This window comes from Thamnophis sirtalis, unplaced genomic scaffold, assembly GCF_051295495.1.
Source record: "Thamnophis sirtalis isolate CommonGarterSnake01/CBP01778 unplaced genomic scaffold, rThaSir2_p1.2 scaffold_9, whole genome shotgun sequence".
Classification (NCBI taxonomy): domain Eukaryota; kingdom Metazoa; phylum Chordata; class Lepidosauria; order Squamata; family Natricidae; genus Thamnophis; species Thamnophis sirtalis.
In genome coordinates, this window is record NW_028261389.1 from 32,515,104 (window position 1) to 32,540,203 (window position 25,100).

At 39.6% G+C, this 25,100-nt stretch overlaps 1 protein-coding gene across 2 annotated transcripts in view; it reads right to left on the reverse strand.

Moving 5' to 3' along the window:
• TCF20 (transcription factor 20) overlaps nucleotides 1-25,100 on the reverse strand; it is a 165,031-nt gene that overhangs the window by 92,371 nt on the left and 47,560 nt on the right. The window contains exon 3 of one of the 2 annotated variants that reach the window (XM_087723247.1): nucleotides 4,649-4,716. The exons of the other annotated variant lie outside the window; for it this stretch is intronic. The gene's annotated coding sequence lies outside the window, so the exon portion shown is untranslated. The remainder of the gene's footprint in view (nucleotides 1-4,648; nucleotides 4,717-25,100) is intronic. 2 annotated transcript variants of the gene reach the window in all.

The window sequence follows — 25,100 nt, forward strand, 5'->3', positions numbered from 1 at the left end:
GCACATACCTGAGAGGCATCTGGCTGAGCGTTATGAGAAAATTCTGAGCTAATGTAACAGGACCATTCTTATGTTCTCTTGAAATCGGAAGTTTAAGGACACAGAACATTAAAGAGTGAAAAATAAATTATTTGAGATTATAAAATGACAGAGGCCAAGCTTAACTAAGCTATGAAATTTATTGTAATTTCAGGATACATCACAGCCACATTTCTAAAGAAGGAAAATATCTTAGAATATGCCAAGTACTTCCTCCTCCCATCATTCCTTTCCATCTGTCACTAAGACAATTGCTCAAAGCTGTACTGTTACAGGTAATTAACCAGTTCTATTTAATTGTGAACTTGGTAATTAATACATATGGTTGAGCAATTCTAACATATATGGTTATCGGGAAACCTGTCATGACAATATCAAGGATTGGACAGTGGTTTTAAGATGATATAGGACAAGCTTTCTTTACTTTAGCATAGAATGGCACATTCTTCTGAAGATATGGCATGCCTGTCTCTTGTACTTACAATACAATACAATACAATAGCAGAGTTGGAAGGGATCTTGGAGGTCTTCTAGTCCAACCCCCTGCCTAGGCAGGAAACCTTATACCATTTCAGACAAATGGCTATCCAACATCTTCTTAAAGACTTCCAGTGGGGCATTCACAACTTCTGGAGGCAAGCTGTTCCACTGATTAATTGTTCTAACTGTCAGGAAATTACTTATAGTATAATACATGAAATGGCCTTTAAAGATGTGGAATTCATTTCAACATATTGACCCTAAATAAGTAGATAGGATACTCCACTACTTGGGGCTTGCACACATCCCCTTTATGGCTCCTTGAGATATTTGGGAGAGGGGCTGGGAGTATCTTTTTAAGAGATTAGGTTATTTTGGAAGCTCCATTAGACAATTATCAGACTATCTCCAATCTTCCCTTTTAGGGAGGGTTATTAAAAAGAAAGTAGAGCTTCGGGTGCTGAGTGACCTAGAACTAGCAGGTTAGCCTGACCTTTCAAGTGAGGTTTATGGCTGAATAGGGAATGGAAATGGCATTGGTTGCGCTAATAGATGTCAGTAAGGACTTAGGTAAGGGAAAGTCAGAAAAATATCATAATTAGTGGTATTGAATGATGCTGCGAGGTCAAACAAGACTTTGACCTTGCAGCATCATTCAATACCACTGATTATGATATTTCTCTGGACTGTCTATGAAGATTAAGGGCAGGCATAATCATTTTGCAGTGATTCTTCTTCCCTGGTAGAATAATCCAGGATGGTGATGGGAATGGCAGATAAGTCTGATGGACTCTGTTTTGTCAGGTGATATATAGCAATAGTAATAGCACTTAGACTTATATACCATTTCATAATGCTTTATAGCACTTTCTAAGCTGTTTACAGAGTCAGCATATTGTCTCCAACAACTTGGGTCCTCATTTTACCAACCTTGGAAGGATGGAAGGCTGAGCCAGTAAGGATCAAACTCTTGGCAGTGAGCTGAATCAGCCTGCAATACCTCACTCTAACCTCTGCCTCACCACAGCTTCTATATCAGTGTTGGCGAAACTTTTTGGCACCAAGTGCCGAAACAGGAGCATGCAGGGGCGCGATAGCACCAGAAACCGGAAGAGCAGCACCCTGGCGTGGGCATGTGGTAGCGCCGGAAACCGGAAGAGCAGTTCCCTGGTGCATGCATCTGAGCTTCGGTTTCTGATGTGTGCATGAATAAAGACCAGCTGGCCGGTGCGTATGCACTTGCCAGAAACTGGAAGCTCAGCTTTCCAGTGCATGCATGCGTGCCGGGGAGCTGCTCTTCTGGTTTCCAGTGCTCCCATGCATGTGCGCACTAGAACCCGGAAGAGCAATGAGTGACGGCTGGCATGCCCGGAGAGATGGCTCTGTGTGCCACTTCCAGCATGGTTCGGCATCGCGGTTCTATTTGATTCAATCCTATCATTATTTTGCAACATGAAACTTCTGGGAAGGACGTTCATAGATCATCATCACCACCAAATACACGATTTGAATCAGTAGATGTCTGAAACAATCTTTGTCTATAGTAACTTCCACTTTATGGAACAGTCAGCAATCAGAAGAGCCAAAGCAATTCCCTGGTATCTTTTTGAAAAGGTGTAAGAGTTTTTTTTTAATAGGCACTTGAGACTTGTCACTACTACCGAGGTTAATTAGCAACTGTGTTTATTAGTAGTTCATTTTGCTTTGGGATTTTATGGTTTGTTTTGCAGCTTTTAGTTTATTGAAAATCCTTAGAAGTAGATTCTTGTTTATGGAAGATGTAATGTAATGTAAATGTAACGCAATTTCAGATATTACCAGATAGACCTGTAAAGTCATAAAACCAATTTATCTCTGAAACTGGTTAGAGATACGTATGTAAAGTTTGGACCTAGATATGAATGTATATAATGTATCACCTCTAACTGATTCTGATGCCCTAAAAGTCTAAGGCCAGTACAATTTACAGCAGCAATTGATGGGCTGAGAAGGCAGCACAATGACCAAACAGTCTACTAGGAAGCACAACTTTGGGACATGCTCCAATGTGGTACTCATATTTTCACTTAAAAGGTCATCGTAATAAAACAAGTCATCAACATGATCCCTAGGCTCCAGTGTAAAAGCAGTGGAACAGAAACATAATAACAATGAAGGTGGATGCACCAAGCCACTATTTTTGCTGCATTCTTAAAGAATGTGTAGCTACTGTTTGGCTGCCTCAATATGGAAGATTTTAATAATGTTGTAGCTTTTATCAGGTGTTAAAAGGAAAAAGACAAAGCTTTCTTTCAAACAAAATGCTCATATTAAGCAAAGTATGCCTGATAACAATAAAACTTAGAAATACAACAGAAGAATAAAATTTGGAGGCTGTTTCTTTTTCTCTTTATATTTATATTTTCAATCCTGCAGTACAACTCAATTTTGGACATCTAGAAATAGGATTGGGCAGCACTTTAAATTAAATTCTTAAAAGGTGTTCTGGTATACATAGGAATGCAATGCTCTTTAAAGCAGCCATGTCTTTTACTGAGATTCCATGGCTGTCTTCTGAAACTGCCATGCGAGTACAGAAAAAAACATGGTTATTTTAAAATTTCAGAGCAGTACATCATTTGTGCCCCTGCATGCTCCAAATCACATTTTTTGAATAAAATGTGAAGCAGGTACACAGCAATAATTGAATTTTACTTTCTTCAGGAATTAAATGTCCAGAGTACTTTGCTTCTAATCCAGGAACTCAGGTGAGTTTTTTAAGTATCCATTCTTCCAGTAAAAAGCTATCCTCTTCAACAATCTGTATATGTGACAAGGAGCAAAGTTATGTTCATACTCCCAAGTTTGTTTTTTTAGTTATACTTGGTTTTTTTCCATTTTTTAAATTTATTTGTTCGGTCAAAACTCTGATGAAGAGCTAAAGAACAATTTAAGATTTAAAAAACATATAGTCCACTTTCTTCAGAAATGAAAACAATTGGTAAACCAACAACTACTGCAACCAAGGAAACCATGCCTGCATAACATCTGAAATCCAATGTAATTTTGAATCGTATTTCCATAAATCTTTAACGCAAACCAACAAATTCAGATAACGGTTCTAAGAGAGCAAGGAACAGGATCAAAGCAGTAGGATATATATTCTAAGAGTAGACAAAATAGTTGATTCATAAAAGCGGTCACTGAAGATTAAGACAATAGTCTTACATCTGCTGAAATGTGCATTCACTTCTATCCCTAGATTTGGGTTTGGGTCACTATTGTGTTACTTAAACTAAAAATGAGGAAAAACCATAAACAATTAAGTTATTCTTTCACAGCAGTTTCCTCTTTTCTATAGTACAAAGATTTCATACCATGCTGTTGGCTTAAATGCAACAGAGCTAGCAGAGAGATAGAGGGAGAAAGTTGCCATCTTGAAAGTTACTATGACATCTGTCCGCACCTGGTTTCTAAAACTGTAAAAACAGTGAAAGCTGCTGGAAATATTCTGATCCACTGTTGTCAGGAAAGTAAGTATGATGTTTAGCACTATAAACAGATCACTCAAAATTGACAGACACATACTGCATATTTTCAGAAATGGAGTCTCCCTCTTTCTCCTATTACCAAGCTGATGATTGGCCTGCCTGTAATTCTCTCTCATGTATAATTTGCTTTAAAATGATAATATTTCTGTTTCTTTCCTTTACTTTGCACATGGGTATCTGAAATTACAATGAACAGAGTGAAGAGAAATAGGAGGAATGGAAGTATTTAATATTTAGAGAATGTTTGTGATTAAGGAGGTGAAGTAAAAATGAAAAAGACAGCAAGAATATATCTAGAATGTAAAAAAAATAGTAATAGGCAAATAAGGCACAGCAAAAATGTTTGTTATTGACAACAGTCCAGAAGTTAGGGAGAGGGTTTATTCCATGCTCACTTGGGAGAACAGCAAAAAATGGAGCTAATGACTATAAAAAAAGCAAAATAGAATTTTTTCTTTCAGTCTTTCTAATTTCTAGATTTTACATCCTCAGTTGTTGTATTTCCAAGTGTTATCTATTAATCACATGCAGTTCATATATGTTTATTTAGAAATATTTCCCACTGAGTTAAATGGATAAACTGCAATAATCATACTTACCTGAAATAAGGCTCATATGATTCAATGTGATTTACTTCTAAATACAGAAGCACAGGAATGCATTGAAACTAGAAATGAAGAAAAGGTATTCAGTGAAACTTATAGCCTTTAAGGGTTGGTCCCCAGGAAACTTTAACCTCCAAGCCCTTGCAAAAGAACTTACTTTTTTGAAATATAAAATGAATTTGAAAGTTTGAATATAAGGGTAATGGCTACTTGTAATCCTCAAACAATAGCTTTTCCTTTCCAATCCAGAATTACCAACATAATACATTTGTATTCCTAATTCCATTGCATTCTATTCCATTCTATAATACAATAGCAGAGTTGGAAGGGACCTTGGAGGTCTTCTAGTCCAACCCCCTGCCTAGGCAGGAAACCCTATACCGTTTCAGACAAATGGCTATCCAACATCTTCTTAAAGACTTCAAGTGTTGGGGCATTCACAATTTCTGGATGCAAGCCGTTCCACTGATTAATTGTTCTAACTGTCTAACATCATGGTACAATTCTTCCCAGCAATCTTATAATGACTAAAATCCTGTAATGTAGTCTATTGAACATTGCTGTTGCCATGAGGTTACAACTATGCATTACTTTGGAGTTCCACACATCTCAGCAGAATTTATTTCTTTAAAAAGCAGCTAAATCATACATGCCTATATACAATTTTGAAGACTTGTATAAAGAATTTCCCAATGAGTCTTCAAAATTTTATGTCGGTGTGCAGAATAACTAAATTCTAACAGCACTAACCCAGGATGTAAACCTTTCAGAGCTGTTTTTTCCTTTCCTTTTAAAAATTATACTTCTTGTTTCACTAGCTCTGTTATTAAGATTGTTCACCATATAGATGCAATGGATGTATACCATTACTATGTGCATAGGCAACCATAATGGATGTTTAGTATAAATCAAGCTCAATAGTGTGCCATCATGACTAAAGCTCTTCCGTGTCATGACATCTTACAAAGGGTGGAGCTTTGTCACAACAATAGAGCATTACTTTCATTTTTATAAAAGGATTGGACACTATGATTTCCCTGTCTTTTTTTCTTTTTGTGGGATAATTCAATTTTTTTCAAGTTCTATAGCACTTGTCCAATGGCTATTTAATGTAACAAAACATATTCTTTAACTTGTGACATGGGCAGAATTAAGAAACTGCTTTCTGGAAGCAATGTTAGTAGTTACAATAAAAATATATAAAACTAAAACTAGTGGCTATGAACTGTTTTGATTGCTGTATTTCAACCAGAACCATCTATGCAGACATTAATATTCACCCACCTTATAAGCATCTTGTATAATTTATAAATATATGTGAAGCAAACAGGATTGTAGAAACATTGAATATTGTTACTGTAATAATGCATAAATATTACATGTGTCTTAGTAAGTAATGTAAATGCATTGTTTAAAGGCCATAGTGCTTACAAGTATAAAACAGCAAGAACTATTCCTACAACATTACACTATCAATGTCTGACTAACCATTATTATTATTATTATTATTATTATTATTATTAAAACATAATATCTGTATATTCATCTACTTGGCATGAGGTATTGAAGAAATTTCAGTTTCAATGTACACTACAAGAGATAGCAAGGTTTTAAGTCATTTTAGAAATATAGGATACTTATAAAAGCAACAATGTTAGTGATATAAAACCCTATGAAATAAATGAACTATCTTATCTCTTTTGGAAGACACATAAGAAGACAACAAAGGTCTTGTTTACCCACATAAATTCTAGCAAAATTTCGGAACCACTCTTCCATTCTAAACATAAATCTCCAACCATGTCTAAGAGGAAAAGAAGACAAATAACTGGATCTTGTTTAAGCATCCAATGCTCATTTTGACTCCAATTACATACAGAGAAACAGGAATGAAAAAGAACAGGAATGGGAGGAATGTCTGATCAGTTGTCTGGACAGGAATCACTTAGGCCTCATTTCACAGAGAAAAGGCGGATGTTTAAAGCAAGAGTTTCAATTTTCCTGGCTGTCTAGATAGTCATTTCAGCCAAGGAAGCAACAGCACCTGTTTCAAGTGCCTAGTTACAAATAGTGCCAGGCAATTATGAAAGAAATATTCAGAATTCGGCCCAGATTCTGTAGTCTCTCTGTAATGTACAATTCAGTCTATTTATGGACTGTATTTAGCCTTGAACCAGACAGAAGCAGACAATACAAAGCCCCAGTGTATCACGCTTTTGTTTATATCTTAAACAGTTCTGTGTCCCATTGCTATAAAATGCATTTACATTAAAACACTCAATTCATCCCACTGGGGCCGACCATAAACATGTATGGACTAAAAAAAAGGGCAAGAAACAACAAACTTCCCTCTCTGTGATCCCCTGAAATCAGAGTTCAGACAGGCAGTGAGTGTCATACCTGTATTTATGGATAAAGAACTCCAAGATCGAGAGCTGTCATATCTGCATCCTTCCACTGCATGTAGAAAGAGGGGAGGAGGAAAAGGGAGGGGAGGAGCAACTAGCTTTAACTGGATCGTACCGGTAGCAGCTCCATCACAATTCAATCTGTCAAGGGCTGTACAAGAAATATGTTTCTTCAAGATTTAGACAAAAGGGGGGGGGGAGGGAGCATTCTCTCTCAAAAATGCAATCATTTCCATACCGAGCAGCTTGGGCTAAAGCAAACTTGCATGCATACAAAATCAGGCACTTATATGCATTAAAAAAAAAGGGGGGGGTTAAGGAAGACAAAGATTTAGTATGAAAGAGTTCAGATGGGCTGGAAGTAAAATTATTGGGATCACAGAAAAAAAGCAAAGGAAAAACAGTATGAGAAGAATTATTCCTTTCTGGTTACCCTGAAAAGCCATATAATGAAGGGGCTGTGAGGAATTACTCTCACTTGTTTGGCATGGCAGGGCATCATGCTGCCACGGGGCCAATTTCCTCTCTTCTTCTCCCAATTAGCATGCCAAGTAGTCCAAACAGCTCATTGGGTGCTGATTGGAGAAGCAGACTAACAGCCAAATACCTCTTCATCCAATGAGAAGGCAGCATGTGTTTTACTAGAAAGCTTCAGCTGCCTTCATTTTGTGTCCTTCTGCGCTATCATTCTCTCTCTTCTCCTCAGGAGACACTAAAGGAGGTGATAAAAACAGTGAACCCATCCTTCCCCTCCCCAGCTGGTCTCATTCACAGCTCACAGTAGTCCTGGCTTCCTCAAGGGACCCACTAATGAAGACAGCCGATGGCGGACATTAATCTCTCCCCCCTACCCCACCCCTGTCGATTTATACTTCCACAGAGAATTCTGGCTCCCTGCCAGAGGGCTCAGCACATTCTTCTTGTTCTTAGACAGTAAGAGAGACTGCCGCACTCTCATACACACCCATTTCTTTCAAATACACATTGAGACCGTCAATTTAGGAAGACAGAAGCTTGAAGGAAACATTAGAAAACCAGAGAGTTGTTGAATAACACCTTTACATTCCTAAACAATCCCTTTATTCCAAAACACTTCACAGGGACAGCTTTCCAACTGTACTTTTTTTTAGCTATCTATATTATAGCTACTAGGCAGGGAAGATTATAAACTATCAAATGGAATTTTAGGCAGTAAGAAATGATCCCAACTAAAACCTCCCCAGGAAAAAGGATTTTAAAATGCATTTTGCTCTCAGAATGAACTCAGGATCTCTCGTTCGGATTAGTTCCCTGTTTTTCAAATTCAAATATGTTTTATATAAAACATCAAAAGGCTGGATTTTTTTTCCACATTTCCAATTTACAAACTAGAAATAATTAGTGATTTTTGAGGAAAAAAAACCCCTAGATTGCATTCATATTACAGAATGAACCCCTTTGCTCTAGGGCCATGATGGCGAACCTATGGTACATGTGCCACAAGTGGCACACGGAGCCCCCTCTGTGGGCACGTGAGCCATCACCCCAGCTGAGCTTCACCATGGATACGCACGCACCTCCTGCCAGCCAGCTGGATTTTGAATCTTTGCCGCAGATGTGCGAAGGGGCACATGGGGGGGGCATGCATGCATGTGTTGGGCTGGGTATATGCACAGCGGGTCATGGGGTGTCACACGTGCATGCACGGATCACACATGCAGGGGCAGGGCGCACGCAGAGGGCCGTGCACACATGCACGGGGCAGCGCCGGAGATCATACATGCAAGCATGGGGGCAGGGTGCGTGGGAGAGGTTACACATGCATTGCATTATAGGTGCATGTGCATGCTTTTGGCACGCAGCAATGAAAACATTAACCATCACTGCTCTAGGGCAATCAATTTTCAACTTTATTAGATATTATGCAGGAGAGCTTCAAAGCAGTCACAAAACAATATTTCCAGGACAGAAGGCACTAATGCTTTCAGCACACTGAAAGAGCATTTTAATGCTCCAATCCTTCTCACTGTTTTGATTTGTATGTTAACAATGCTTTCTTAAGCAAAAACTAAAAACATATATATGATTCTGAATATATTTACTCTGAATTTCAGCTTTACAATATGAAAGCACCAAAACAAAGGCTTTTTTAAAGACATACATTTAAAATATTCACAGTGCATGTATATCTCTTTGAGTCAGTCTTGAGCAAGCCTCTGCAGTTTTTTTTAAAAAACCTAATTAAAATTATCATAATATAAAATACACATGAAAATAAAGATGATAGGAATATGGGAAAGGGAAGTTTTTTTGGCAAGGTTTTTCAGAAATGGTTTACCACTGTCACTTTCCTGAAAGAGTGACTGGCTAAAACTCACTCAGCTGGTTTCATACAAATCAGGAATAGAACTCATCACCTCAGTTTTCTAGCCTGATTTCTTAACCACTACACCAAACTGGCTCTAATATTGCAGATTCTCCTAAAAATTTAATCTATGTATTAGAAAAATGTACTTGGTAATGTATATTATATAGGTATGTTAATAATAAAGAAAAAAAACATTGATTTGATGAAACATCCACTCCAATTTTCCATTAGTAGAAATTATATTATTTTCTATTCCAATTGTAACAATTAGATTGTAAGTAGGACCAAGTCGAAATGATACATTTCACTTTCCAATTTGTAGTGAAATCATGTAGTGTATGATTGGAAAACAAAACCTTACCATCTAACGTCAGAATTCCTTTTAACAATAAGCAATAGAATTTGCTACTAACTTATAGATCTGAGGTACCTCTTGGGTATGAAAGAGGGCAACACCTAATACAATTATAAAAATACAGTAGTTACTTGTGATTGTGTTTAAAAAGGTAAAAATAAAGGTTTTCCTTGTCCAGTCATGTCTAACTCTAGTGGACAGTGCTCGCCTCTTGTGTTTACCAGCTACTAATATTGAATGGCATACTATCTATGATCCTAGGATATATAGCTATTATAACTTGCAATGATTAATAGTCTTTTCCTTCATGAATTTTCTAATCCCTTTTAAAGTCCTCCAAGTTCACACCACCAGCAGTGTGTCCTCTTCTCAGTGCTCTGCTGAACTTCCTCTTTTCCTCTGATTGCTTCTAAATTCTTCTTTCTTAAATGATTCTTTACTTTGTCCTGACAATGTTACATATTTTGGTAATGAGGACAAATAAACACTTCAGCTTTAAACAGCAGAATGTACAAATCTAGCTTTCATAAGCAAGCAGTATTTAATTTATGTCTGAACTAGAGTAAACAAAAGGGAGATTGTTGTTGGAACATATAGCAATATACCCCCTTTAAATACCTTTTGTAACCACAGACCACCAAGGTGTAACTCAAGATTTAACTCATAACATTTCTTCAGCCTTGAGAGACCCCGTGTGACGATATTGCAGATTCCCAGAGGTCTATGGACCAGAGGTTGAGAACAGTGGTGAAATTCAATTTTTTTTAACTACCGGTTCTTTGGGCGTGGCTTGGTGGGTGCAGCAGTGGAAGGATACTGTAAAATCTCCATTCCCTCCCCACTCCTGGGGGAAGAATATTGCAAAAGCTCCATTCCCACCCCACTCTGGGGCCAGCCAGAGGTGGTATTTGCTGGTTCTCCGAACTACTCAAAATATCTGCTACCAGTTCTCCAGAACTTGTCAGAACCTGCTGAATTTCACCCCTGGTTGAGAACCACTGCTCTAGATTATTTATGCATTCCTCTAGTGTGGGGATGGCGAACCTATGGCAAGTGTGCCATTTAGTAACTGTTCATAGTGTGACTTATGAATGTTTTTCATAGTTACGACCTTTGCAGCATCCCCATGATCAATAAGATGCTTGGCAACTGGTTCATATTTATGACCTTTGCAGTGCCCCAGGGACACGTGATCACCTTTTGTGACCTTTTGACAAGTAAAGTCAATGGGGAAGCCAGATTCATTTAACAAGCATGTTACTAACTTTACAACCCCACTGATTCACTTAACCGCTGTGGCAAGAAAAGTCATAAAATGAGGCAAAACTCACTTAACAAATGTCTCACTTAACAACAGAAATGCTTAGTTGTGGTTGTAAGAGAAAGGACTATCTGTAAGGGGGTCAAGTAATATATATGTAAAACTATTTTAGAGCACATTGCCATGTATTAGTTACACTGAAATATTGTTTGGCTTCTGATTTACATTAACAGTAAACACACTACAGGGTAGCAGAAGTATCTGCAGATCCATAAGCTCTTATTCTCTTGTTGCCTATGTTGGTTGTGGCATTCATGCTAAAACTGGCTCTATTTGAATTTTTTTAAAAAATCTCATTCCTCACACTTCCACAACCTGCGGTCCTCCAGATGTGCTGGGACTGCAGTTTCTAGAATTTTCTGCCGAGCAGTTGTTGGTACAGATAACACTCAACACAATAACGGCCAACATTTCTGCTATTAAGCAAAATAGTTGTTAACTGAATTTTGCCCAATTTTATGAACTTTCTTGCCACACCTGAGTGAATCACTGTAGTTGTTAAGTTAGTAACACAATTGTTAAGTGAATCTGGCTTCCCCATTAACTTTGCTTGTCAAAAGGTCACAAAAGGGCACTTGGCAACTGGCATATATTTATGACAGGTGTACATTTATGACCCCAGGACTTTACATCTGTCATAAATACATGCCAGTTGCCAAGTGTCCAAATTTTGATCATGTGACCACAGGGATGCTGCAATGATAGGGTGAAAAATGGTCTTAAATCACGTTTTTTCCAGTCCTGTTGTAACTTTAGTTGCTAAATGAATGGGTGTAAGTCAAAGACTACCTGTAATTCCAATAATATTTAGGCAATAATAAATTGAAAGAAAGAACTGGGTATTTCTGATACATACTACTCCTGTTGAAGGAAAGTAGAATGCCCAATTTGAGAAATATTGTAATTTGCTAATTTTTAATGGAAGCAGTACAAAAAAATTAGTTTTGCACTATTTTATGGCTGTTTATACTCCATTCCTAGCTACTGAATTGTTCTGTTGCCATGGAGGAAAAATGTAAGTTATTCTGCCATGTACTGCTGCAACATTATCTCATTATTTCAAGGTTCTTTATTTATGGAAATAATCTACTTTGTTCCATATGTTTAAAATTAATTCATACTTTCCAAGTATATACATATTTTAAATTAAATTATTCCTATAAAAATACTATTACTTACATGCCTTTGAAGACTAAGATAGGCATTTTTATACAAAAAGTATGTTGGTATATATTCTTTATACCTATCAGAAGAATTTTTTTTCTCCACTTCATTAAAGTTTCTTTACATATTTCTTTAGCCATTACAATTGATAGGGTCAAGATTGCCTTCTTAAAATACTTCTCTTTAGTTGCTTTTAGCAAGGCAAGTAGTGGATACTGGGAATTATGGTCTGATCAACACTGGATTGCGGACAGTATTTCCTTTGTTTAGATACCATTCATAACAATTACATGGAAATACCCACTCACACTAAGTTATATTAAATCTACACCATATATGAATCACACATGAAATTACACAGCAGAAAAAAACTTACATAATATGCATAATAATTCCTGTGTTCCAAATTTTTAAGAGATACTGACTAAATCATCCCTCTTTCCTGAATGAATGCTACATCTCCTCTCAAATTTTAGTGCTGCTCATTTTCTGCTTCTCTCTAGGTCCATGTCAGAAAAATAGGGAAGAAAGAAAATGCCTTTTCCCCCCCTAGAACTGCTGCAAGCAAATCTGGTGCAAGTGTCAATCACTGCAACCAAACCTAAATAATACAGGTGATCATTAAACACTACAATGAAGATGTAATATTTGTATTCAACCTTGATGATAATTTACACTATGGCATCAAATGCATGTCAACCTAAAATAGTGGGTCTTAAATGAAGCAATGCCTCATCTTAAATCCAGTTTGCCTCCCCACAACTTTGTAGCCAGCTTCAAGGAGGAAAAATAAATAAATAATTCACAGGGGTATACATCAAAGAATAGTCACCATAGGTAAAGAGTGAGAAAACCTAACAGACCTTGAAGTTGTTCTTGGAGAGTGTTGGAATAAATGAAAAAAATACTAATTTAAAAACAGTAAGGATGTTGCTGTCATAAATTAGAGCAGAAATGAAGACAAACTCATTGAGACCTACTGTAATGGGGGGTGGGGGGGGAGATGTTGCCAGAGCTGTTTTGTGTTGTGTTTAAATGCAAGGGAGAAGATAGTCTTTCCAACCTGGTGGCCATTTATTATAGGCAGCTGTACACCACAGCTGCTCAAGAATCACTAGAAGATTTTCCTCCCATATTTTAAACTATGCCATCACTGGGCCAATGAAACACTCACTGAATGTCTGAACAAATAATTTCTAGCAGCCTTGAAGAGGCTGCAGGATCCACTGGGTTGTAGAATTCAAAACTGTTTAGCAGAAGGGGGAATCAACAGAGGTAGTAAACTCATTCAAAAGTGTCAATTATCCAGCCACTAAAAAAAGCTTGAGAATTCAGTAGCTGGGGGATGTGTTAACTATTGTCCAATCCAGACAGATCACCTGGCCAGGAACACTGCTAAAGGGAAGGAATGGATTATATCCCAGATATCTATTTCTTCCAAGAGCTTCACTTCTTGTCTTTGGTACAAAAGACATGTACCTGAAGATTGTCTTGTAAAATAACTCCCTACACTGACAGAAAATATGCTCCTCTTTTTTTTTTCCTGGTTAGTTTTATTCTCCGGCTACAGAAGCTGCTGTATTATTATACTACCTACAGAGTTCATGAAAGATTTGTATTAGATGAAATCAATATGGAAAACGTTTCTGCCCTATTCCAACAACACTCATAGATTTGTATACCAAAGAGCTGTGGCCTCACCCAATTGTCTTTTTTTATTAAAACTTTTTCCTTTAAGAATGGTGGCAAAAAATTTCCTTGGCTTTCTTTAATTCATTGTGAACACAACTATGTCACAAACAATGGTCTTCTTTGCATTCAGGATGCTTTTATTTTCTGTTTCTAAAACAGTACACGCAATGATAAAAATGAAGGACTACAATTATTCTTATTATTTTGTTCATATTCCAAATAAAGAATTTTAAAAAAGATCTTGTGTAATATTTACAGAAGTGATTTCTACAAATAAAAGTTGGTTTATTTGATGAAGACAAAAATAAATATGCTACTGTCATCTCTACAAATATTTATTTATTTATTTTTACCCAACCTTTATCATTTTTTTAAAAGATAACTCAAGATGGTGAACATACTTAATACTCCTTCCTTCTCCTCCTATTTTCCGCACAACCATAGATTGGGTGAGCCAGGTAGATATTATGAGAGACAGATGGTCCTTCAAGTATCAAGCCCCTATGAAATTTATGCTATTTGGAATATTATTTTCAAAATTCTGTTAATTAAATATAATTTTTTCACTCTAAATTTGCCATAAAGTTAAACTTTCTGAGAGAGAACATCACCTATCTGAAATGCAAACTGAGATTAATACATAACTAATGTTATAATCATTTTTTCTATTTTGTGGTTTACATGGGTCTGTGTTTGAAAATTGTTCAAAACTTGTGTTGGTGCAAAATGCATCAGCCCATATACTGGTGGTAAGAACTGCTTGAAGTTGTACTGTAGGCATCACAAGGTTTTCTGGTGTTTTTAAGTGCAATTTTAGTGTGTGATGGTTTTAATCTACAAAACCTTATATGGCTTGGTTCCCAGATTTCTTCAGGAATGTTTTTTGAGGAGAAACCAGTTGATGCTATGTTTTAATCCTAGGTAGGAATATGCATCATGCTCAATATTTATGAGGAATGAAAGATGGGGGGGGGGGGTCAGGGACAATGGTTTTCCCTGCTTTGGTAATCTTTCCCAAAGGCTTGGCTGGTCACTATCCTGGCATCTTTCCAAAGAACTCATTTAGAAAGACTAAAATTATTATTTTCTGCCATTTACATTAGATTTGACACTATGGTCAAGATAATAATTATTGCAGTAATCTATGAATATTTTGCTTGCTATTTTGATTTCACATTTGCATTTCATGTTATATTTTTAATTGCATTTGTACTGTAAGTGGCAGTGACTTAACGTGATTTGATGATACATAAATATGGTAAGCAAATTTATTACTAATAAGATTATAGTCTGCTTTGTGTAGCTGAAATATTTTCCAGATTCCCAGGGATTCAGGGTTATATTACTAAAGGGGTCAAACTGGACTTTTGAATTCCACTTTTATTTGTTTTATTTTTTGTGTGTAAGTTTTTTTGCTGTAAGTTAACCTTATCACAAGCTTAACAAACTACTGTACATGTTGGGTTTGATTTCTTTCAGAATAGCTGAAACCATGCAGTTTAACTGAGTCTAGATGGTGCAGTCTTGGGAGGGGGTTGTCACATATAATCCATGATATATGTGATTTTGCCTGATCTACAAATTGGAGCATTTGTGCCACACAGTGCTACTTTTTGTTCTGTATGATAATTTAGAAGAATAAAGTGCTTCAAGGTCCCCTGCTTTTCACAATCAACTTGCCTCAGATGCAAGCAAACTCTTTTGGGGAAAAAAACCCTCTCGTTTTTCCTTGCAAAACTGCAGCAATGTTTTTCTTAAATCTTGTACTGCATCAGGAAAAAAAGAGGTTTCTCCAAAGAATCAAAAGCAAAAAGTAACCCTAAGACTCTTATCATACACTTAGATAATACTTAATTACCATGCATATTGACGGTAGACTAATCTTCTTTCCTTCTCCTACCCTACATTGCATCATTCCAGCAATAAGTTTTATTTCAGAAGTGGTATCTGGGGGCAATCACAGTTTTTCACTAGTTCATATAGTCACATTATTCGTGAATGTAACACAAGGATTAAGAACAAACCACCTGATCTAAATCAATAGAGAGAATATTAAAATTAAACAGCAACTGTTAATTCTTCTACATCAGGCTGAGATGATGGGATAATATCAAAATGGTCAGTGCCAATGTTAAGGAAGTACAGGCCTTACTGCAGTATTTTAGTTTCAAATCTGTAAAATCAAAATCCTATCCCTTAAGTAGTTAGTCTTACTGGATGATTCGTTGCAGCTTAGTGATACACACAGTGAAACTGAAATGTTATAAAAACCATATATATACCTCATGCTGATTTTGCCTCTTTCTGTCAATCATAAATCTCACCTACTGTATATGAGTAGAAAATTCTACTATATCAAAAATAAACCTTAGGGAACTAGTCATAATAGGAAGAGCAAGAAAAGGAAAGAAAGAAAATATAAGGAATAGTGACATGAGAAAAACCATAGAAAGCCTCTGCAGCAGTGAAGAAAAGACATATTGCCATAGCAACCGAAGACAGACTATTTTAGCAAAATTAGTTTATTTGCATAAAATTGATCTGAAAGTGTGAAGGATCTTTGCTTTTCAAGGACTGGACACACTATAGTGTAGCAGATCTGTAGACAATGCTTATAGCACATATTTCACTAACCTTGCTTTTTACCCTTCTAGATTGTGTAGAGTAATGTTGCCATGTAAATATATCTTTAATCCTCAGTCCTTTAACACTTAGTCCTAACAAAAGACCTGAAGTCTGTAAAGTGCTACATGATCTTTGTTTCCTTCCGAAATATTTTACACTAGTTGGTTGAGGTCTGACTCAGTGGATTGGCCCCTTGCTGTCAAAATCCCAGCACAACTCCAAATTCTAAGTAGTAATCCCATCAGGATATGCTGCTCATTGTAGTTTGTGGCCGTGACAGTTGACTTGCTTGCCTAGAATAGCTGCCAATCTCTAGGCATCACTTCAGCTTTGCCAAGGATTTGTTGTTTTCTTACTTCATTTTCCCACACCTCTTCTCTGACTTAATTTTTTCATTTGTAAGCTAAGGATGTGAGTGGCATGTGGCTGCCTCTGGACATAAGCACATCCTTGAAAATGCCAGAATGAGGCTCAATTACAAGCAGCTGGAAAACAGGTATGGGTGCTTGTGAGTAAAGTAGTGAGTGAATTGAATGAATGCACGAGGGGATCAGGGTGGGAATACTACTCTATGGGGCTGCAGCTGTTTTCCCAACAACAGACAGTAATCCCAGATTCATTCCCTCATTCCCCAGATTCATTCCCTCACAAACAAGTAGAGCCTTGCCTTCTTGAAAGATCACCTGTAGCAGTTATTTCATAAATACTTGTACAGAAGCTTTGTTTCTTTGTATTTTTATGAAGAGTTTGGAAAGAAGATAAAAACTAACAAGAACTAATATAAAAAAGGAAAGGGGGAAAAAAGTGCAAAAAGAATAAAAAGAAATGGAAAGAATTATCTTCTGATTTTCTTTGCACTAAATCTAAGTTTGAGGGAGATGGGCAGAGCCAGGGGGAAGAGTCAAATGAGGACTCAGTTTTGAGTCTCTGTGTGGTCACAAGAGGATGAAGTTCAAGGCCACTGAAATTTTCTAGTTTTATCTAGGTGAAAACTGTTATCCTGAGATTTCTCCACATCATAGGCTTGAGCAATAAATCAGTAATTTTGAACTATTTATACCTGGCTATTTGTGCATGACAATAATATTCTCAGAATCACAAACTTTTCCCAGAGAGCAATAACAGCTGCCAGAATGGCAACTGACACCCTCTCTGTGGCGGCAGAGCGGATTGCCACGTCTCACCTGTTTTATTCAATGCGGCTGCAGGAAAAGGTAAGATTTAGTGCTGATTTTCAATGCAATGTGCAACTAGCGTGCATTTGGCCCACACAAAGTGAACTGGTTGTTACACCAGTTTAATCCCACCACTGTACATAATGGAATTCAAATTAACCAGTGAAAAACTAGACTGGAATGAGGCAGCTCTAATTGCTCAGCTTAGGCAAGGACTGAATGTTCAAATCGGCACTGAGCTCATACATAAGGCAAGGAGTTCCTCAAAATCTGGGCAAAATCTACCAACCTTGTGTGATCATCCACTCTCATTTGGAAGAGATTCAAAGCCAGTTTGAACAGCAAGGACAGCAGAATTCAAAGACTCACTATTCAATCTTTCCCTCACTGATAGCAAAGGAGAGCACTGCACTGAGCGCAATCTAAGCCCAGGGAAACAACAATAGGCATTCTTGCAACAGCTTTTAGGAGAGATTATTCAATCACTAAAGAGGGCTCAACGCTATCTAAATCAAGGTATGTTGTTGTAAATTTGTTATTTTGACCTTGCCCCATGGGCTGTGCTTCCCCCCTCTCTTACATACACACATGTGATTTAATGGGTTTATTAATATTCCCCTGCAACTCCCTTCACCAAAAACCCAGAATTGTCCCAATTAAGTCCATTCACAAGCAGACCAATGGTAGTCCACAGAGCAATGGCCAATCAGTCCACAAGGCACTTGAAAGTTTCCCAATCAAAATAAACCCACCAGGCAAAATTAAATCCACAATGCAAGAGGGTTCATTAGACAAGAAAAGTTCAGAGTTCACAAGGCATAATCCAAGTCAAGGTATAGTGTCAATCCAAAGCAAGGTAAGAATCACAACGACCAGAAAACACACAGCTAGGAAACGCACACCTTTCTAGTATCACTTCGATCTGTCTGCTGGGCTAAATAGGCAGCTTCTGGTGAAGCCTATCAAGAAAGGCGAGGTTTTCTCCTCATGAGTAATCTGGCTGTTCTTCTCTGCTCCTGCCTTTTTCTCTGCCCTACATGTTCTTGAAGAAGGCAGTTCCTCTTCCTCATCACTGACTGGCTACAGCTGCATGCTTTCTCTGCCTGAAACCTCAGGGCTGTCCTGCTGCAGCTATGCTTGAGCCAAATCCATGTCAGATGGCTGCTTGGAGCCATTAACCAACTCCCCTCCAGATGTGCCTGGAACGGGTTCATCTTCCTCCGAGCTGACACCTGGGGAGGTATCTGGGGAGTGTCTGGGGGAGTTATTGCATGGGGAGGAAGAAGGGCTCATAGCATTAGTGGATTCTGGAACAACAGCCAATTTTATAGACTTCACAATAATCAAAACCCTGTAGATCCCCACAGTTAATCTGGTTACTTCAATGCTAGTAGAAATACTAGATGGCCAAGTCTTAAAAGTGATTCCAACTATGGAAAACATAATCCCGCTGCAGATGGCATTAGTTCAACATACAGAACTGTTATCCCTTTATGTCATGGACCACCTCCACATCTTAAGATCAGAGTGGCTGAAGCTTCACAACCCCACAATAAATTGGGAAATAGGCTCTTTGTCTTTTATCACCCCAGCTTGCCAATTTCACCATATTCAGCCAACAGCACCTTTGTGTCAAGCAGAGGAAAGCCCCAGAGGGGGAGAAGCAAAGTTACTGGCTAAGTACACAAATTTCACAGATGTATTCAGGCAAGAGGAAACAGCAGCCCTTCCCCCACCTAAAAGCTGAAATTGTGCTACTGATTTGGTCCGGGGCGGGAGGGGCTAAATTCCCAACTAAGAGACAGTATCCCATGTTGGCTAAGGAGCAATCAATTTTAAAGTAGTATTTGGACTCTGAATTGAATTGAATTTATTGGTCTTGTATGCCGCCCACTCCCGAAGGACTCCGGGCAGCTTACAATAAACAAAGGAAGGGGATAAATAGACAAATAGACAAACAACAATTTAAAATACACAACATTCATAGTTCCCGTGGGGCTGGCTATTTCAACAGCCCCCCAGCCTGCCGGAGCAGCCAAGTCTTCATGGCTTTGCGGAAGGCCGGGAGAGTAGTAAGGGTCCGGATCTCCATGGGGAGATCCCGTTCCAGAGGGCTGGAGCTGCAACAGAGAAGGCTCTCCCCCGGGGAGTCACCAGCCGACATTGGCTGGCAGATGGGATCCGGAGGAGGCCTAGTCTGTGCGATCTGATCGGTCTATGGGAGGTAATTGGCAGGAGGCGGTCTCTCAGGTACCCAGGTCCGATGCCTTGTAGGGCTTTATAAGTAACGACTAGCACCTTGAAGCGAGTCCGGAGACCAATAGGTAGCCAGTGCAGCTCGCAGAGGATAGGTGTAACGTGGGGGTACCTGGGTGCACCCATGATCGCTCGCGCGGCTGCGTTCTGGACTAGCTGAAGTCTTCGAACACTCTTCAAGGGCAGCCCCATGTAGAGCGCGTTACAGTAATCCAGCAAAAGGCTTTATCAGACCTTCAAAGTCACTGGCTTCATTGTCAACCTTTGTTCCTAAGAAGCAAGACCCAGATTTCTCAAACCCAAAAGGTGAGGTCACAAAGAGAACCATCCACAACTATAAGACCTTTAATTTCATTACCGTAAGGGACCACTACCTTCTCATATCAGACACTGGATAGATTGTAAAGTGCCTGCATTTTTACCAGGTTGACTCTTTGAAATGTATACAATCTCATCAGAATCAAAGAGGGCCATGAAATTTTAACTGCATTCAACACTGGGTAGTTTGTACACACCATAATGCTGTGTTTTCTAGATTTATGAACCAGATTTTTTCTGATATGATTGAAAGATCTGAGGTGATTTTCATGGGTGACATCCAGGGTTGAGTTTCAGTGGGTACGCACCAGTACAGGCATACCAGATGGTGAAATTTAGCATGCCTTTCTGTACCTGATCTTCCGGAGGCCCCGTACTGGAACACTCCATCCCCTGGCCTGCCCCCCCCCCCGCCTGCCTGCCCAGTCGCCCCACCCACCCACTTTCTGGACTTGTCCAAGAGCCGAACAGGAGGTGAGGATTCGGCTCTTGGACAAGCCCCCATGGCGTGCACTGCACTCTCGTCTTTTTGACAGCTGCTTCACTTAAAATGGGGGGGGATCCATGCAGAGGGACTCCCTCTGCATGGATCCCTCACCCCATTGGAAATGAGGTGGGTATCAAAAAGAAGGGAGCGCAGCGCATGCCACGTGGGCTTGTCCAAGAGCCGAAGAAGGAACAGTATGCGAGGATTTGGTTCTTGTACAAGCCCACATGGCGTGTTCTGAGCTCCCTTCTTTTTGACAGCACTTCATTTAAAATAGGGGGGATCCATGCAGAGAGCAGCGCGCAGAGAGCAGTGCGTGCCTGTGGGCTTGTGCAATAGACGAATCCCCACTTCCTGTTCTTTCCTCCAAAACCCCCAAAATCCCCAAAACCAGGCGCAACTTTACCCAAAAGAAAGAGCTGCTTCCCTTGACAAGCTGAACACCAAGAAGGTTGGGCCATGTCTGGGAACACCTGAGCTGCATTCACCCCCAACATGCTTTGCCGGCTGGTGATTTAGAGAGTATTTTCCAGGGTCTCCTAATTCGTCGCTGGAAAGAGGTTGGTCGGTTCGCACCCTCCCCAGGCTAAGCATCTGAAAAAAGAGGGAGGGAGAAGCAGAAGGAAGCCCAAAAGCAGAAGAGAAGAACCTGGGTTCTAAATTCACCAAACGGGCTCACCATCTTTTCCCTTAAACCAGTGAAACATCTTGTGCCAATGCAGCCTTTGCTTCGAGTTTTGGGGGGTGGAGTGAAGGTTTTTGTTGGTTGCGATCATACAAAGAAGTCTTGGGTGCATGTGTATGTGGGTGTTTCCCTGCATGCACTTCTATCTCAAACAAGCCACTTGAAGGGTGTTGGTTGACTCTTGATTGTCACCAAGACCAGAGCTCTGGAGAAGACGCAGTTCCGGATGTTGGTTCTCTCCACTTTGGGAGGGAAAGGGTCAACAACTTCAGCTTTGACCAAAAAGAAAAGAAAAAAGAAAAGAAGCCCAAATTCTTTCTCTCCTCCTTTCGCACCTTCTCCTGCTTTCTGGATCAAAAGGACCTTTGTAGAGGGTCTTTTTACTATTCTGGGCAATCCATGTTTCTCCCCCCCATAAGCAAAAGAGCGGAAGAGAGTGAGATTTTGAAGGGGTCTCTCTAAAAACTCCCCTAAAACTTTGGTCGTGTGTCTTGCCCCCACCTTTCCAGCTTTGTTTTCTTTTTAAACAGCAAAGGGGAGAGTGGTTATGCTAACACACACACACACACACACACACACACACACCACCGCTGCTTTCCCGGCCAGCCATCCAGTTAGGCAGGGGCGAGTGGTAAATGAAGAGAGCACCGAACCAGCATCGCCATCTCCTTCCTTTTGGAGCTGTGGCAGCAGAGAAACAGAGGTTTCTTTTTTGCCAGCCTCCCAGCTGAGCCAATCCCACTTACATATGTGCCTTGCATTGCAGCAAGCATGGTGTGTGTGTGTGTGTGTGTGTGTTCATGTGCATGACATGCGTGCCTTCTATGGTGTGCCCAACAATTTCGGACACCCACCAGGTCACCTGCCGAGCGGCAGAGAAATCGGGCTTCGGTAAAAAAAAGCCGTTTGAAATTACCCCTCTCTGCTGCTCTGCTAAAAAGGCAGGAACCAAGGCCAAGAGATAACAGGATGACTAACCATATTCGCTTGAACCCCAGAGCAGTAAGAGACTGAATTGGGAACTCTGTGAATTGGCTTGTAGGACACAGAATGCCGTGATCAAAGGATTTATTGGGCACCGGTTTTAGTTCATAGAATGTATCTACTATGAATATAATTGGAAGGGAAGTGGGGGGGGGGCAGAAATAAAGTAAGAGAGGAAGGAAGGAAGGAAGGAAGGAAGGAAGGGGGAGAGATACACACAAGAAAGGAAGGAAGGAAGGAAGGAAGGAAGGAAGGAAGGAAGGAAGGAAGGAAGGAAGGAATGGAGGATGAGTGAGAGAAAAAAGAGAGAGACAGAAAGAGAGAGAAAGAAAAAGAAAGAAAGAGAAAGAAAGGAAGGAAGGAAGAAAAAAGAAAGAAAAAGAAAGTGGGAGAGAGAGATGAAAGAAAGAGGGAGAGAGAGACAAAAGGAAGGAAGGAAGAAAGGAAGGAAGGAAGGAAGGAAGGAAGGAAGGAAAGAAAAAGAAAGAGAACGTATGACCACAATTGAGCCCAAAATTTTGGTTGCTAAGCAAGAGCATTGTTAAGTGAGTTTCACCACATTTTCCAAGTTAGCCACGCTCACCTGGTCACACGCCCGACAAACCATGCCCACCTGGTCACATGACTGTCGATCCATTCCAACAAAACAGGCCACACCTACAAAATAGGTTCTAATTTTTTTTGAAACCCACCACTAGTGACATCCTAATCTAGTCTGAAGATGAAACGCTGCCTGATCACCATGTGCAGGTCTTAAATAGATTGAGGGAAAGTCATCTCTGCTAAATTAGAAAAGTGTGCATTTGATTTCAAGTAGTTAGATTTCCTGGATTATCATATTTCCACACATGGAGTCCAAATGGATCTCCAGAAAATGCACACAGTGCTTTCACGGCAGAACAGAAAGGATGTTCAGAGTTTCTTAGGCTTTGCAAACATAAAAAGTTTATTCCAAGCTTTGAGCAAAGGGTTCAGTCCCTAAATCAGCTGTTAAAAAAAGGAGTGAAATTTACTTGGACGAGGAAATAGCAGGCGGCAGCATTTCAGGAATTAAAACAATTATTTGCATAACAATCCCTTTTTTAGCTTCTTGATCCATCTGAAATTTATTGTCCTGATGCCTCTGATGTGGCTATCAGTATAGTCCTCTTGCAGGAAGAGGGGAAAACCACTTTCATGTAACTCTCAGTACTCACAAACACCCCATGCACCAGTTACTGCAAGCATTTTACAACCTTCTAATTTCTGGCAAATTCACATGCAACTGAAGTCTTGGGAGCCACATGAGTGCCCCGGGGACTTAATTGCCAGGATCAAGACATAACAACCCATTAAACAGTTCTCGTGGGCCCAGATGGATGACCACAAGCAGGCCCCACCAGGTAACGTGTCCCCCTTTTTACTAGAAAGGGGGACTTTGAAGCCCAAGGGAAGAATATTAATTCTCCCATTTTTGAAAGGAGATGTTTTACAGCTTTGCCATGTTAATCAGAGAGCCGAGCATGGGTGAGTGTTCAAGACAATGCACAGAACAGTAATAGATTTATGGTGATTTAAAATGGTATGAACATCAGAAGGCAATAGGGCTATTACAATTGCTTCCAATGCCACCCCATCTTTGGCATTCAATCTCTATCGTTATTACTGACTTACCTCCAATCCATGGTTAAAAATATGCAGTATGTATGTATGTATGTGTGTATGTGTGTATGTGTGTGTGTGTGCATGTGTATGTGTGTATGTATGTATGTATGTATGTATGTATGTATGTATGTATGTATGTGTGTTGGTAAATAGATCTATTTACCAAAATGACTCATTTTATTCCTTGCAACTGTTTGCCCACTGCCAAAGAAACAGTGAAATTCTTTTTGGACCACATCTTTTGTTATAAAGGCATGATATCCAGACTGGATATCAGACAGGGGCAGTTAATTTACTTCCATGTTCTGGAGGGCACTGTTCCAACTTTTGAACATCCAGGTCAGCTTGTCCTCAGCCATCATCCTGCCACAAATATTGAGACTGAGAAAACTAACCAGCTGCTTTAGCAATAGTTCAGATGTTATTGCACCTAGAGTCAAGCTATCTGGACCTCATCATTTCCTCAGCAAAATTTTTGTATAGTAACATTCTCCATACATTGATTGCTATGACCCCCTTTCAAGCTTTCTATGGCAGATACCTGAAGGTTTTAATGGCGGCTTCGAGGGAGGAAGCCTTTGTCACATGGCCAATGGATTTTTGTAACAGCATCTGGCTGCCCAAGCCATGTTGAAACAGCAACTGGAGGAGACTAAACAGTCCTATAAGGTGGCTGCAGATGCCCATTGACAGGAAGGGCCACCAATTGCTGAAGGCTCCCTATCAAATTCTTAATTTGGTAGAGCAAGGGTGTCAAACTCAATTTCATTTACGGCTACATCAAGGTTGTGTTTGGCCTTGGGGGACGGGGGCGAAGGGGTATAGTCGGGGTGGGCATGGCCAGCTCGATGTCACTCATGTCAGGGATGCCTGTAATGGCCCAAGAGCTCTGCCAGCGAAAAGGGGCACCTGAGCTCAGTTTTTGGCCTCCTACAACCCTCTGCCAGTGAAAAAGGAGCTGTGGGCGGCCCTCCCAAGCTCCATT